This window comes from Neofelis nebulosa, chromosome X, assembly GCF_028018385.1.
Source record: "Neofelis nebulosa isolate mNeoNeb1 chromosome X, mNeoNeb1.pri, whole genome shotgun sequence".
NCBI classification, from domain to species: Eukaryota; Metazoa; Chordata; class Mammalia; order Carnivora; family Felidae; genus Neofelis; species Neofelis nebulosa.
Window position 1 is genome coordinate 99,892,782 of NC_080800.1, and position 13,587 is coordinate 99,906,368.

At 37.1% G+C, this 13,587-nt stretch overlaps 1 long non-coding RNA gene across 1 annotated transcript in view; it reads left to right on the forward strand.

Annotated features, from left to right (window-relative positions):
• Nucleotides 1–13,286, forward strand: part of LOC131501849 (uncharacterized) — a 134,757-nt gene extending 121,471 nt beyond the window's left edge. Inside the window, exon 3 of the long non-coding RNA XR_009256907.1 lies at nucleotides 13,029–13,286. This is a non-coding gene — a long non-coding RNA (uncharacterized LOC131501849). The remainder of the gene's footprint in view (nucleotides 1–13,028) is intronic.
• Nucleotides 13,287–13,587: the final 301 nt, after the last annotated feature.

A 13,587-nucleotide genomic window follows, 5' to 3' on the forward strand; every position in this document is an offset into this window, starting at 1 on the left:
ACTTTATGGGATGCAGTTTAGTAAATACTGTTCTTACGGAACCTACTTAAAGGGTCATAAAAAAAACCAAGCAGTCAATTTAATGAAGTTTACTCCTTTTGGATACTATATAATGGGTTCTTGATCTCTGTCCATATTGTGAAACACTAAATATTTGCACTGTCAGTTCTTATGTATCTGAAAATCAATTCAAAAGAGTCACTTTCAAGTTGAAATTAGTCATCATTCAAGGTGCCAGTTATGAGCTTTGTAATTTTTCTCATCAGTTAATGTGATACATTGGTTAAGGAATGGGCTATGTTTTGATAGAAACGAGTCCAATGGAGTGATTCTAAAGAAAGACCAATAATTTTCTGTATCACAGAATTGTCCAAATCTGTCAAGGGCAAGAAGGTTTTTCCTTTAGAAGCTGAACCAGGAACCGCACACTGCATTTCCGACTCTATCCCATTATCTAGAACTTAGTAATGTGGATACACCTAACTGTAGGGAGGGTTGGGAATATAGTTTATACTTGGGTTGCCCTGTTCCCAGCTGAAACTGAGAAGAAAAGAATGAGTATTATGGGGACATTTAGCAATCTCTCTTACACCCAGGAAACATTTATGGCCGTGGTACAATGTATTAGGTAAGAAGCTTAATGAAAATTCAGTGAATGTCTATTGAAAAAAATGGTCATGTTTTGAGCATAATAATATACATATACACAAATATATTTACTGGATAGGAAAGACAGTATGATTTATCCTTCCCTTTTATATTGATAGGCACTTAATCTTAGTGAACCGCTTGTGTATGTTTATTAAACACTGAATATTAGGAACTTTCTTTATATCAGGCCCTCTACTATGGATTGCAGATGCCATGATGAATAAATACATGGCTACTGTCTTGGAGAAGATCATAGCATAGTGAGGATATATATTGTTGCATAATCCCAGAATTTTTTGGCTATGGTCATTTTTTCTTGTTCCTAAAAGGAAAATAGTAAAATAACCCAGAAATCTTTTGGTGGGGAAGAAATTCCTATTGTTGGTATGCAATTCTTACTAAATAAGTTTTCATGTTACTCATTATCCTTATAGGGATTTATTTATGTATTTATATATTTATTTATTTATTTATTATTTTTGAGAAAGCACAAGTGGTGAAAGGGCAGAGAGAGGGGGACAGAAGATCCAAAGTGGGCTCTGCTCTGACACACTGACAATAGCAAGTGCGATGTGGGGTTCAAACTCATGAACCGTGAGATCATGACCTGAGGTAAAATCGGACACTCAACCAACCGAGCCATTCAGGTGCCCTAGGGCTTATTTATTTCTTTTAATAATGTTTCTATTTATTGAAACTCTCTGATGCAATGAAAATCTCAAGAAGACCAAATATGTGATTTGTTAACAGAAGACATCTCTAAGAGTGCTATGTGATGATCCTACTTTTCACATTTCTATGATCCTGAAACGCAGTGTGATTGATATAGGACTTGGTTGGGAGTCAAGAAAACTAATTTTAGATTTTTTCGGTTGTCTCAGTTTTATAAAATGTATGATGGAGATAATGAAACTTCTTCCATGTATTTCATACACTGTGAGGTTCAAAAAAGTCAGTACATGTGAAAATGCTTTATAGCCCCTAAACTACTGTGCATTTATTATTACACTATCAAAACTTGGAGATTGATATCAGGACAGTTGTTATCCTTATCATAGCACTTTGATTACAAGTTCTAAATATTTTTTGATTTCCTTTACAGTTTATAGGTAAGAGGTGGAGGGCAGTGATAAGAGATGTAAATTGAAAGGTAGAGATTATGTAGGCCATGTCAAGGAATTTGAAAACTTTTCCAAGTGAAATGATAAGTTATTGAATGGTGTCAAACAGGGAAGTAGTGTGATCTGTTTTCCTCTTCTGAAACATTTACTCTGGCTACTTTATGGAGTGTAAACTTTACAAACAAAAATTAAAAGCAGGAAAAAGACCATCGAGAGAATTTTACCACGGTCCAAGCAAAAACAAACAAACAAACAAACAAACAAAACAAACGTGGTGTTTGGGGTTAAGGTGTTGGCTGTGGGGATGGAGAAGACAGGGCAGATTTGGGAGATGTTGGAAGTAGAGCTGTTGCTATTATGTAATAATGAGTCTATAAGCAAACCCCTTATTATTATGGTAATAGTATAAATATTGTACTATTTATAGGTGCTATGTACTTGATGCTAGGTCTTTTATCTTTGATCTGTGCAATGCATTGTTTTTTATAAACAGCTTGCTGTCTCTCAATGTTACATATCCCGTGAATTAGTAGAATATCATGAATAATTGCTTCCAAGACCACTTCTTTGATTAAATGAAGTTGGGAGGACTTTTTCTACCTCAGGTTTTTGTTTATGATTATCATGTAATCAGGTTGGTTAGCAAGATTAAGACAGTTATTTAAAGCAGTAAATATAGGGGCACGTGGGTGACTCAGTCGGTTGAGTGTTGACTTCGGCTTAGGTCATGATCTCTCGGTTCATGGGTTCAAGCCCCGTGTTGGACCCTGTGCTGACAACTCAGAGTCTGGAGCCTGCTTTGGATTCTGTGTCTCCTGCTCTCTCTGCCCCTCCCCTGCTCTCTGTCTCTCAAAACTAAACATTTAAATAAATAAATAAATAACTGTAAATATATAGAAATGTGATGTTACACAAAATATTTGTGAAATAACAATTGTAAGATTAAATAAACTTTCATGAGCAAATGTGGGAAAGCAAGGCCTTAAGGATGAAATCTGTTTTGGGGTTGGACTACTAAGTATATGGAGCAATTTAGAAATCATTGTAAGACTCAGAGAGTAACAGGCTTGTGGGGGAGAATTGCAAATTCTGTTTTGGGTATGTTGAGGTTGAGATGCCTGCTGGATACTCTAACCTGTGGAAGTTCTGAGTCAGCAGTTAAGAGTATAAATGAGTTTAGGGATTAGATGTTGGGAGGAGATAAAGATATGGGAGGGGCGCCTGGGTGGCGCAGTCGGTTAAGCGTCCGACTTCAGCCAGGTCACGATCTCGCGGTCCGTGAGTTCGAGCCCCGCGTCAGGCTCTGGGCTGATGGCTCGGAGCCTGGAGCCTGTTTCCGATTCTGTGTCTCCCTCTCTCTCTGCCCCTCCCCCGTTCATGCTCTGTCTCTCTCTGTCCCAAAAATAAATAAAAAATGTTGAAAAAAAAATTTTAAAGATATGGGAAATGTGTTTTTGAGTATATGATGAAAGAGATGCCTATTCTATTCTATTCTATTCTATTCTATTCTATTCTATTCTATTCTATTCTATTTTATTCTATCCTACTCAACCTGACCCGACCCAACCCTACCCTACCCTACCTTACCCTTCCTTTCCCTTCCCTTCCCTTCCCTTCCCTTCCCTTCCCTTCCCTTCCCTCCCCTCCCCTCCCCTCCCTTTCCCTTCCCTTCCCCTCCCTTCCCTTCCCTTCCCCTCCCTTCCCTTCCCTTCCCTTCCCTTCCCTTCCCTTCCCTTCCCTATCCTATCCTATCCTATCCTATCCTATCCTACCTATCCAAATAACCATGCCTAGTAGCAAGTTGAATATGTGTTTTTTACTAAGGAGAAAGAACTTGGATATAGATTTTGGAGTCTTCAGTGTATCCACAGCAATTGAAACCATGGAAATGTAAACAATTTTACACTAGCTAAAAATGTAGTGGAGAAAGAAAAGAGGGACCAGTACAGAATCTTGGGGAATACCAGGAGATGAAAGAAGAAGGGAATCCCTGGTAAAAAAAAAGGTAGGAGGAATACCAAAGGAAGAGGGTATTTTTAGGAGTAAGGATTTTTCAACATTATCAAATGTTTTTGGTGGCTCAAGTGTGATAATGACTGATAACTGTTTTTGGATTTAATGTAAGGAGTTCCTTGACGTCCATGGCGAGAGATGCTTGGGTGAATCACTAGAGATAGAAACCAAATAATGTTGACATAGATTACTGATTGTAGATTCGAAATAGAGATAGTAATTGAACATATTTCTTTTTTTCAACGTTTATTTATTTTTGGGACAGAGAGAGACAGAGCATGAACGGGGGAGGGACAGAGAGAGAGGGAGACACAGAATCGGAAACAGGCTCCAGGCTCCGAGCCATCAGCCCAGAGCCTGACGCGGGGCTCGAACTCATGGACCGTGAGATCGTGACCTGGCTGAAGTCGGACGCTTAACCGACTGCGCCACCCAGGCGCCCCTGAACATATTTCTTATAAGAAGCTTGGTTGTGACCTGAAGGAGAGAAATAAGAAAGCAGCTGGACAGGGTTAGGGAGTTATGTTTTTAAGATAGGAGAAACTGAATTTACTTAAATGCTAATGGAAAGGACCTAGTACGTGGAGGTTGAAGATAAGAGAAAGGGTACAATCAATTTAGTATGATTTCTTTTATATGACTGGATACAAAGAATAAATGAAGGTATTAGTCTTAGGCAGAAGAGGAAGTAACTCTGTTGTAATAGGAAGGTAGAAGAAAAGGATGTATGGGTGTGAATGCCAGGGGAAAAAAAAAGTTAAAGTAGCGATTGGAAAATAACAGAGTCCCCATCCTATTGCTTTCTATGATCTGTGAAGTGGGAGGCAAGTTCACCTACTGAGAGTGAATAGTGGTGGATTAGGGTCAATAATGAGAGAGAATGCTGGAGAGCAAGCCTAAGCAGGAGACTAGAACAATCCTGTCTTTTTTCTTTTTAATTTACATTTCACTGCAAAATATTCAAACAGTGGTGAAGTTCATTTGCCAGAAAAGTTCCTTTTACTTCCCCTCAACCCTAACACCTAACTCATTTTTTTTTACTTTTTTAAAATAAATAATTTCAAACACAGAAAATGCAGAGAGAATATCACACTGGACCTCTGTAGCCACCTAGCAGTAATCTTTGATTGCGTCCTCACTTTCAGGCATGACAAGGTGTCCCAGGCTCACCTTGTAAATTTCCTACACCAGACCTAAAATCAGGGCTTTCTTTTTCTTCATTTTACTGGAATATGGTGCTTAAAGACTGAGCAATATCTATTGACTTCTTTTACATAGATGAGGATTTTTCTTATGTCATTTCCTGTCCATTGATAGTTAAATCATAATTTTTGGTTAAATCAATATTTACTGATTATATTATTATGACCATGTAATATGATTCACACAATGTGTTGTAATTACATTTCTATTCTAGTACACCTTTTGACTTCCTCCTAAATAATTATTATTCCTTTCTTTAATTTCCTTAAGTCTATGTACTTTGTTCTGTATCCTTGTTCTCAAGCCCTCTAGCTGTTTATTAATGAACTTTTCCTCACAAATATATCAGAAAATCTATCATCTCCATTCTTTTTTTTTTTAGATTCAAGCGTGTTAACATATAGTGTAGTATTGGTTTCAGGAGTAGAATTTAGTGATTCATCACTTACGTATAATACCCAGTGCTCATCCCAACAAGTGCCCTCCTTAATGCCCATTACCCATTTAGCCCATCCCCCCACCCACCTCCCCTCCATCAACCCTGTTTGTTTGCTCTATATAAGAGTGTCTTATGGTTTGCCTCCGTCTGTTTTTCTCTTATTTTATTTTTCCTTCCCTTTGCTTATAATCATCTGTTAAGTTTTTAAAATTCCACATGTGAGTGAAATCATGTGATATCTGTCTTTCTCTGACTGACTTATTATACTTAGTATAATACCCTCTAGTTCCATCCACCTTGTTGCAAATGGCAAGATTTCATTCTTTTTGATTGCTGAGTAGTATTCCATTGTCTATATATACCACATCTTAATCCATTCATCAGTTGGTGGACATTTGGGCTCTTTCCACACTTTGGCTATTGTTGATAGCACTGCTATAAACATTGGGGTGCATGTGCCCCTTCAAAACAGCTCACTCATATTCTTTGGATAAATACCTAGTAGTGCTATTGCTAGGTCGTGGGGTAGTTCTCTTTTTAATTTTTGAGGAACCTCCATACTGTTTTCCAGAGTGGCTCCACCAGTTTGCATTGCTACCATCAGAGCAAAAGGGTCCCCCTTTCTCCACATCCTCGCCAACGTCTGTTGTTTCCTGAGTTGTTAATTATCACCATTCTGATAGGTGTGAGGTGATATCGCAGTGTGGTTTTGATTTGTGTTTCCCTGATGATGAGTGATGTTCAGCATCTTTTCATGTGTAGGACAATTCTTTCTGTTTCTCTTTGATTACTTCTTGAATGGTCTTCATTTTTTCCTTTTTTTAAATTGAAAGATACTTGAAACATAATATTGTATATATTTAATGTATGCAATATGTTGATTTGATACATTTATATAATGTAATATGATTTCACTGTAGTGGTAGCACAGCTATTGTATCATATAATTACCATTTATTTTTGTGATGGGAATAGTTAGGATTCAGTCTCTTGGGGTGTCTAGGTGACTGGGTCGGTTAAGTGTTCAACTTTGGCTCAGGTCATGATCTCGTGATTCATGGGATTGAGCCCCACTTTGGGCTCTCTGTTGTCAGCATGGAGACTGTTTAGGATCCTCTGTCCCCCTATCTCTCTGCCCCTTCCACACTCACGCTGTCTCTCTCTCTCTCAAAAATAAGCAAACATGTAAAAAAAAACCTAGTCTCTTAGCCAGTTTGATGATTATAATATAATATTGTTGTCTGTAACCCCTATACTCTATGTTGGATCTCTGGGACTTATTCATCTACTAGTTGTAAGTTTATAACCTTTAAACAACATCTATTTTATTTCTCTACCCCCCAACCTCTGGTAATCAGTATTTTATTGTTTTCGTGAGGTTGGCTGTTTTAGATTCTACATATAAGTGATACCATACAGTTTTTGTGTTTCTCTTTTGTGTGACTTTTCTTACTTGGCATGATGTCCCCTAGGTTCATCTATGTCTTCTTAAATCTATGGTCAAAGAGCAATATCTCCCCAAATCCAGTAATGGTTGTATTTTATTCTTAAGATTACATTGTCAGTCTTTTTTTTTTTATGACTTAGCTGTGAGAGTTTGTATCAGCAGCTTCTTGCCAGATACCATTACTATTTAGAAACCTTTTCTGAAGGATTCCTCCCCTATGCAGTGAATAGGTTCTTAATAGATTATTTCCATGTATAAGAGGCCTATGAAAGGACATTAAATGCATTTGTAGCTCTGTAATTTTTTACAGGTGGCATTTTACCAACTACTACAGTTGACCCTTTAATATCATTGGCATTAGGGACATCACTCTCCCTGTCCTTACACACGCATTTGAGAAATCCATTTATAAATTTTGTTTCCATAAAAACTTAACTACTAACAATTTATTGTTCACTGGAATCCTTACTGATAACATAAACAGTTGATTATCACATGTTTTGTTTCTTATTTGTGTTATATGCTATTGGATAGAAAGACCTTCCTCTGCCTTGTGGTCCTTCTAGCTGGCCTTAGAATCAGACTGACATGAGACAGATTAAAAGAAGAAAATCAAATTAAATAGGCATACATATGGAGAATCCACACAGAGAAGAGATTCGAAAGACAATGAGGCCACATGAAGCTTATGTGGGCTAAAGAGAGGGTTGGGTCTGAGGATACAAAGGGGAGAAGGCCATTATCAAGAAGGTGAAAGGAGATGTTTGGAAAGACCAGGTTGCCTTACTATGCAGATTAAGTTCCTTAGGTAAAGGGGAGTCTATTTTAATAGCAGTCTTCCTTTTTCAGGCTCTCCTTTCCAATGTAAATTTAAGTAGTCATCTGGGAGTCAAAGAGCTTTTCTTTCATTTCCTGGGTTTTGATTACTTTTAGCTCAAAATAATCTTTATGCCAAAGTGGTCCATCTTTGCACAGCCTGCCCCAGGTCTCTACAATGCTGTGTTTATACAATGAAGTAAGCTAGAAAAAAGAAAATGTTATTAAGGAAAGCATAAGGAAGAAAAAATACATTTCCAGGATTGTGCTGTATTTTTATCAATACCATAGGTTTCTGTCATCTCTTTACAGGATAAATCATCTGTCAGTTCATCAATATTGTCTTATGTGATACAGATTACTTTAGATGTTATAACTAGACATCAAAAATGAAAAAAATATATATAGAGTCTGTAAGTGCTTGTAAATTTTGATAAATTTTAACTTTTTATAATAGAATCATGTATGTTATGGTAGTAAATGATTAAATAAACTAGTATCTACATATATTTTATCTGTTCATGACTCATCTAACTTTTTCTTAATTCTTTCAATATTTCTATGATATGTGATTTCTCTGTGAGTTTTCTCAAACTGTTACAAAAGCCCCCCAAATTATCCAACATATTTATTGAAAAAAATCTACATGTAAGTGGCCCCATACATTTTGAGTCTTCATTGCTGAAGGGTCAACTGTACTTGTTACTGCTTGCCTCTTTTCCCTTGATGCCTGTTATTGAATCACAGGTGCATAAGCATTTTGTGTTATCCTTGGAGGCATTTCTTATGTTCTTGAAAGTACTCTGTGTGCCCATCTTAGATATTATTTAGCTATTTTTTTTTTAGTTTATTTATTTGTCTTGAGAGAGAGAGTGAACACAGGGGAGGTGTAGAGAGAGAATCCCAAGCAGGCTCCATCCTGTCAGCACAGAGCCCGATGTGGGGCTTAGTCTCGCCAACCATGGGATCATGGCCTGAGCCGAAATCAAGAGTCAGACACTTAGCTGACTGAGCCACCCAGGTGCCCCTGTTTAGCTCTTTTCTATAGTGTCTACTTTATTGCCATACTATGATGATGCCTCAACTCTTCTCAGCCTTAGTTAATTTATAACTCCAGTGAGTCCTTTTTAAAAAAAAATTTTTTTAATGCTTATTTTTGAGAGAGAGAGACAGAGTGTGAGCAGTGGAGGGGCAGAGAGAGAGGGAGACACAGAATCTGAAGCAGACTCCAGGCTCTGAGCTGTCAGCATAGAGCCCAAAGTGGGGCTCGAACTCACAAACTGAGATCATGACCTGAGCTGAAGTCAGATGCTTAACTGACTGAACCACCCGGGCACCCGACTCCAGTGAATCCTTAACTGGTCCATGCAAGCCTTGGATAATGCTGGTTCACCAACACAGTATAATCATGTATAAATCTCTCCTTTGTTACAACAATGCCTAGGACAGAATTGTTTACAGAAACTCTTGGTAAATCACATGTTCCTTTCACTTATTTTCTTTCTGCTTGAGATATATCCGTCCCTTTTTCTCCATTGAATCCTCTCTTGTTTGTTCTTTTTCTTTTCTTTGCCTTTTTTAACGTTTATTAATTTTTGAGAGAGAGAGAGAACGAGCCAGCAAGCAAGAGGGGGAGGGGCAGAGAGAGAAAGAGAGAGAGAATCTCAAACAGGCTTCACATTGTTGGCTCAGAGCCTGATGCAGGGGTCAAACTCATGAACCATGAGTTCAGGACCTGAGCCAAAACCAAGAGTTAGACGCTTAGCTGACTAAGCCACCCAGGTGCCCCTCTTTTTATTATTTAAATATTCTCTACACCCCGGGTGGGGCTTGAAACTTAGGACCTCGAGATCAAAAGTGTATTCTCTTCCGACTGAGCCATCTAGGCGCCCTTGTTCTCTTTCTTATATCTATGGTTGGATAGCTTTTGTATACAGTGGTATTTGTCTAATTTTCCCACTAGCCCAACTTTTTGAATGATCATCTTATTTTATTATGTTTTTCCTGTCTTCTGTATTACATGGATATCTGTGTCATTTGTAAAATTTTGCTAATTAATTAAAGTCCATAATCTTTTATCAATTCCTGATGGATATTTACATTCAGTGTACTGTACTTATCATTTCTCTGTGGTCAAAGAAAGAAAAACTTAATTTAAGCCAGCTTAAATACAAACGGAATTAATAAGCTGAAATAATTAAGAAACCTAAAGGTAGATATCTGTTAGTACCATATCTGGTGCTCTATTTCTTTCCGTGCATCAGGATCATTTTTGGGAAAGCTCTTCACATGGCAAGGAAGATAGCTACCATTATACCAAAGTTTATATCTTTAGAGTTTGTAAATCATAAGGGAAGAGTTTCTCTCAATCACAGTGTGCATGTATCAGATTTTATGAAGAGCTCTGCTTACTCATGCATTAGTCATGGGTCTATATAAGAGAAGAAGTGTCTTGATTGGTAGGATGTGGGTCACATGCCCATGTATATATATCTTTAAGGAAGAATCAGGCATTATGTTTAATTATCCCACTAGAACCATTTATTATGTGGGTAAAATAGATCCTCCAAGGAAAGAAAGTTAACAGTCAAAATTAACATTTAGTATTTATATGATGTTTTACATAATTTTTCTGTATTTCTGCCTTTAAGAATACATTTTTAAAAACTCAGTGGATGGCAGTACTCATGCCTGAAATCATGGTCTTTTCCAAATTTTTTATTGAAAACTTATATAGGTGATTAATATATACTAGACACTATTTTTAGTATTTTATAAATATTAATTCATTAGTATTAGAACCAATGAGGTAGCTACTATGTGCATATTTTAAAGATAAGGAAACTAAATCGTAGAGGGATTGAGTAATTTGCTTATGGCCCCATGGTCAATGAGCATGAAATGCCAATGTTTGAACAGAGGCTGTCTGGACCCAATGCCTATGTGCTTAACCATTTCATCCTATGTACTATGCTCCCTCTTTGATACCCTCCTCCTGCCTCATTTATCTTGGTCACAGACTGTGTTGAGCTTAACTTCTATCACATTAATAAATTGCAACCATGTTCTATCTTCTAGAGCTCTCCATCCACTATTGACATTCCGTTCATTCATCCCTGGTACCTTGTTCATGTGTTGTTGTTATTGTTTTTCCTTTTTCTTTTTTCATGTGGCAAAATGTTATAGTATTTTACCTGATCTTCTTTTTTTGAGTTCAGTCCTGTGAGACAGGTTTTCCAACTTCCTCTAGGGAAACTTTTCTAAAATACAAATCTAATCATTTGCTTTCCTGATGAAAACTATTAAATAGTTTCCCAAAATTTTAAAGTTAATATTCAAAATCTTTAACACAGCCTACAAAGCCATGAGTAAGTTAAACTTTTTCTGAGTTTTCAGATACTCCTGGCACTCTCACACTTTTGCCTGATTTTTCATATACACCTCTTGCCACTTTCCTACCTATATCTCACATATTACCCACACTATCTGGCTGTATGACCTTTGGGGAATCTTACTCTCTGACTGAGGTAGCTACTATGTGCATATTTTAAAGATGTCCTGAACTGTAAAATGATGAGGCTAGATTAGAGCAGCCCTATGTACCTGTCAAACCCTTAGAAAATCTGTGAATCTAATTCTTTCCTTATCAACTCTTCCACTGTGATATATTTAGCTTTCTGGATCCTTTGTATATATCCATGATAAGTGCTCCTGGATACAAGTTTTAGCTATATCCTTGGAGGAAGAAAATTTCTTAAGCTTTCCTTTTTTGTACTTTGAGACTAAGAGAAAGATTTTTAGGAGAGACTCAATGTATGTATTTCTTTTGTACACTAATGATTTAAATTCTTAGACCAGAACGGGGTCTGATCTCACCAATTTTATAAGCTGAAGAAAAATACTGAGTTATTTACAGAGTGTCAGCAAATCCTGAAATCAAAGACTAGAATTCAATTTAAAGTTCAGAAACCACAAAGTTGGAATCTTTGTTAGTAAATAAATTTACCATCTTCACTTAAATTGTGTTCATTCATTCTGGTGACTTCCATAGTTTTCCCTTTCTGTTAGCTAAATTAAAGTCTTGTAGCTTTGACGTATATAAACACTAACAGACTCTGAAGGGCTGAGGATTGATTGTTTCTTGTTCTTTTCAGAGTCAGTGTTTTGTCAACAGCATTGCAGAACAGACAAGACCTCCATGGCTAGTTGCTTTGTTACAGAGGGGGAAAAAATCCCAATGAACTCTGTATATGGAGGTGAAAGTATATTTTTGAATTTCAATTTAGTTTCCTTGTGTTTATGATTTTCCTAAAAAGGAACTTGCTGCATTTCTGGAGATTTATCATAAAGTGTGAAGATTGAGAAGGAGTTCCTAAGCATACTTTTCAGAAATGTGATTAACTGGCCTTTTATAAAATGTAAGACAAATCGATCTCTAGTACCATGCAGTGCAAGGTTTTTTTGAACAGAATTGGGGCCTGTAGGAAAGAAGAGAATTCAGAAAGGGATTGATTCTTTCCTGCCTCTTTCTGCTTTTCATTACTTGGCTTTTTTTTTTTTTTTTCCTGGTAGTGTAGACTTTGAAACAAGCTGATTAGCGTATGCATCCTGAGTCAGCTACTTCCTAGCTGAGACTGGGCAGTTATTTAACCTCCGTAAGCCTCAGTTTCCTCACAGTCAAGTGGGGATAATAAAAGTACTTATCTTGTAGGATTGTAATAATGATGAAATGGCATAATTCATGTTATGAGCTAGACACAATGTTCACAGTCAGCAAAGATTAGGTGTTGTTATTATTATTAAATATTGCTGCTGTCCCATGGATTGGGGAATATGAAAATTATATTTTGTACCACACACCAAATTTAATTCACAATTACTCGTGTGATCTTTCAGTTTTCTTCCTGAAGTTTCTATGTGGCATTCCCGTGCCTCAGTTCACTTTTTAGCTCTCTTGCCTCACACAGGCTCTTAAATCTTCCCTGTTGCCTGAGTAATTCAGTTCTTTCCAAAAGTGCTTTTCCAGTTAACAAAATAAAGACAGGAGAATCACCTAACCTGCCTTTCATAGAAACCAGTTTGGCACAAGTTCAGTAATACTTCAAGCATGTGCCTTGTGGGGACTTGCCCTTTTACCTTGTGTTGCTTAAATGACCCTTTCATCCCCACCCCCACCCACTGTCCTTCCTTCACCACTCTTCTCCTTTCTAAAGAAGGAATTCTACTACTATGAGCAATATGATTTCTCCAGTGGTAGAATTATTATTCTCAACAGGCAGAAAATTTAGCTTTGGCATATATATTCTATGTAATTGCATTGTTTGGTTGTACCTTTAAGGTCTCAGATCACACACCGGAAGAAGGCCTGTTACTTTTGGAGGAACTTACTGACCAGAGGTAGTTCGTGGCCATAGAAGATGGTGAGTTTTGACCATTTACTGGTCTAAATTCTCTATTCTGTATTCTCTGAAGCTTAAGTCGAAGCAACAGAAGTTACTATACCATACTATATCGGATTGGTGTTTTTAAGATATAGGGCATATTAGAAAAGGCCAGGCCTGGGTTCACATCCTGGCTCAGACACTTACTGGCTGTGTGAACTTCACTTTTCTGACCTTTGTTATCATCTATGAAATGGGGATAACACATCATAAGGTTATTTTGAGGATTAAATGTAATACAAATTTAAAGTCCCTGGTATATCCTATACATAATAAATGGTTCTGTAATTGCTTATATGTGTGTGCATATCTTACACATTCTTGGTTGAAGGAAATATCTAGAAGCATGGCCCAAAGTGATATACAATTCACATCTGAGTATGTGTGCCACTAGAAATTATAAACTGTTAAGAGCATAGATGGCTGCTATTAATAGCTATTAATAAATTAAGTCAA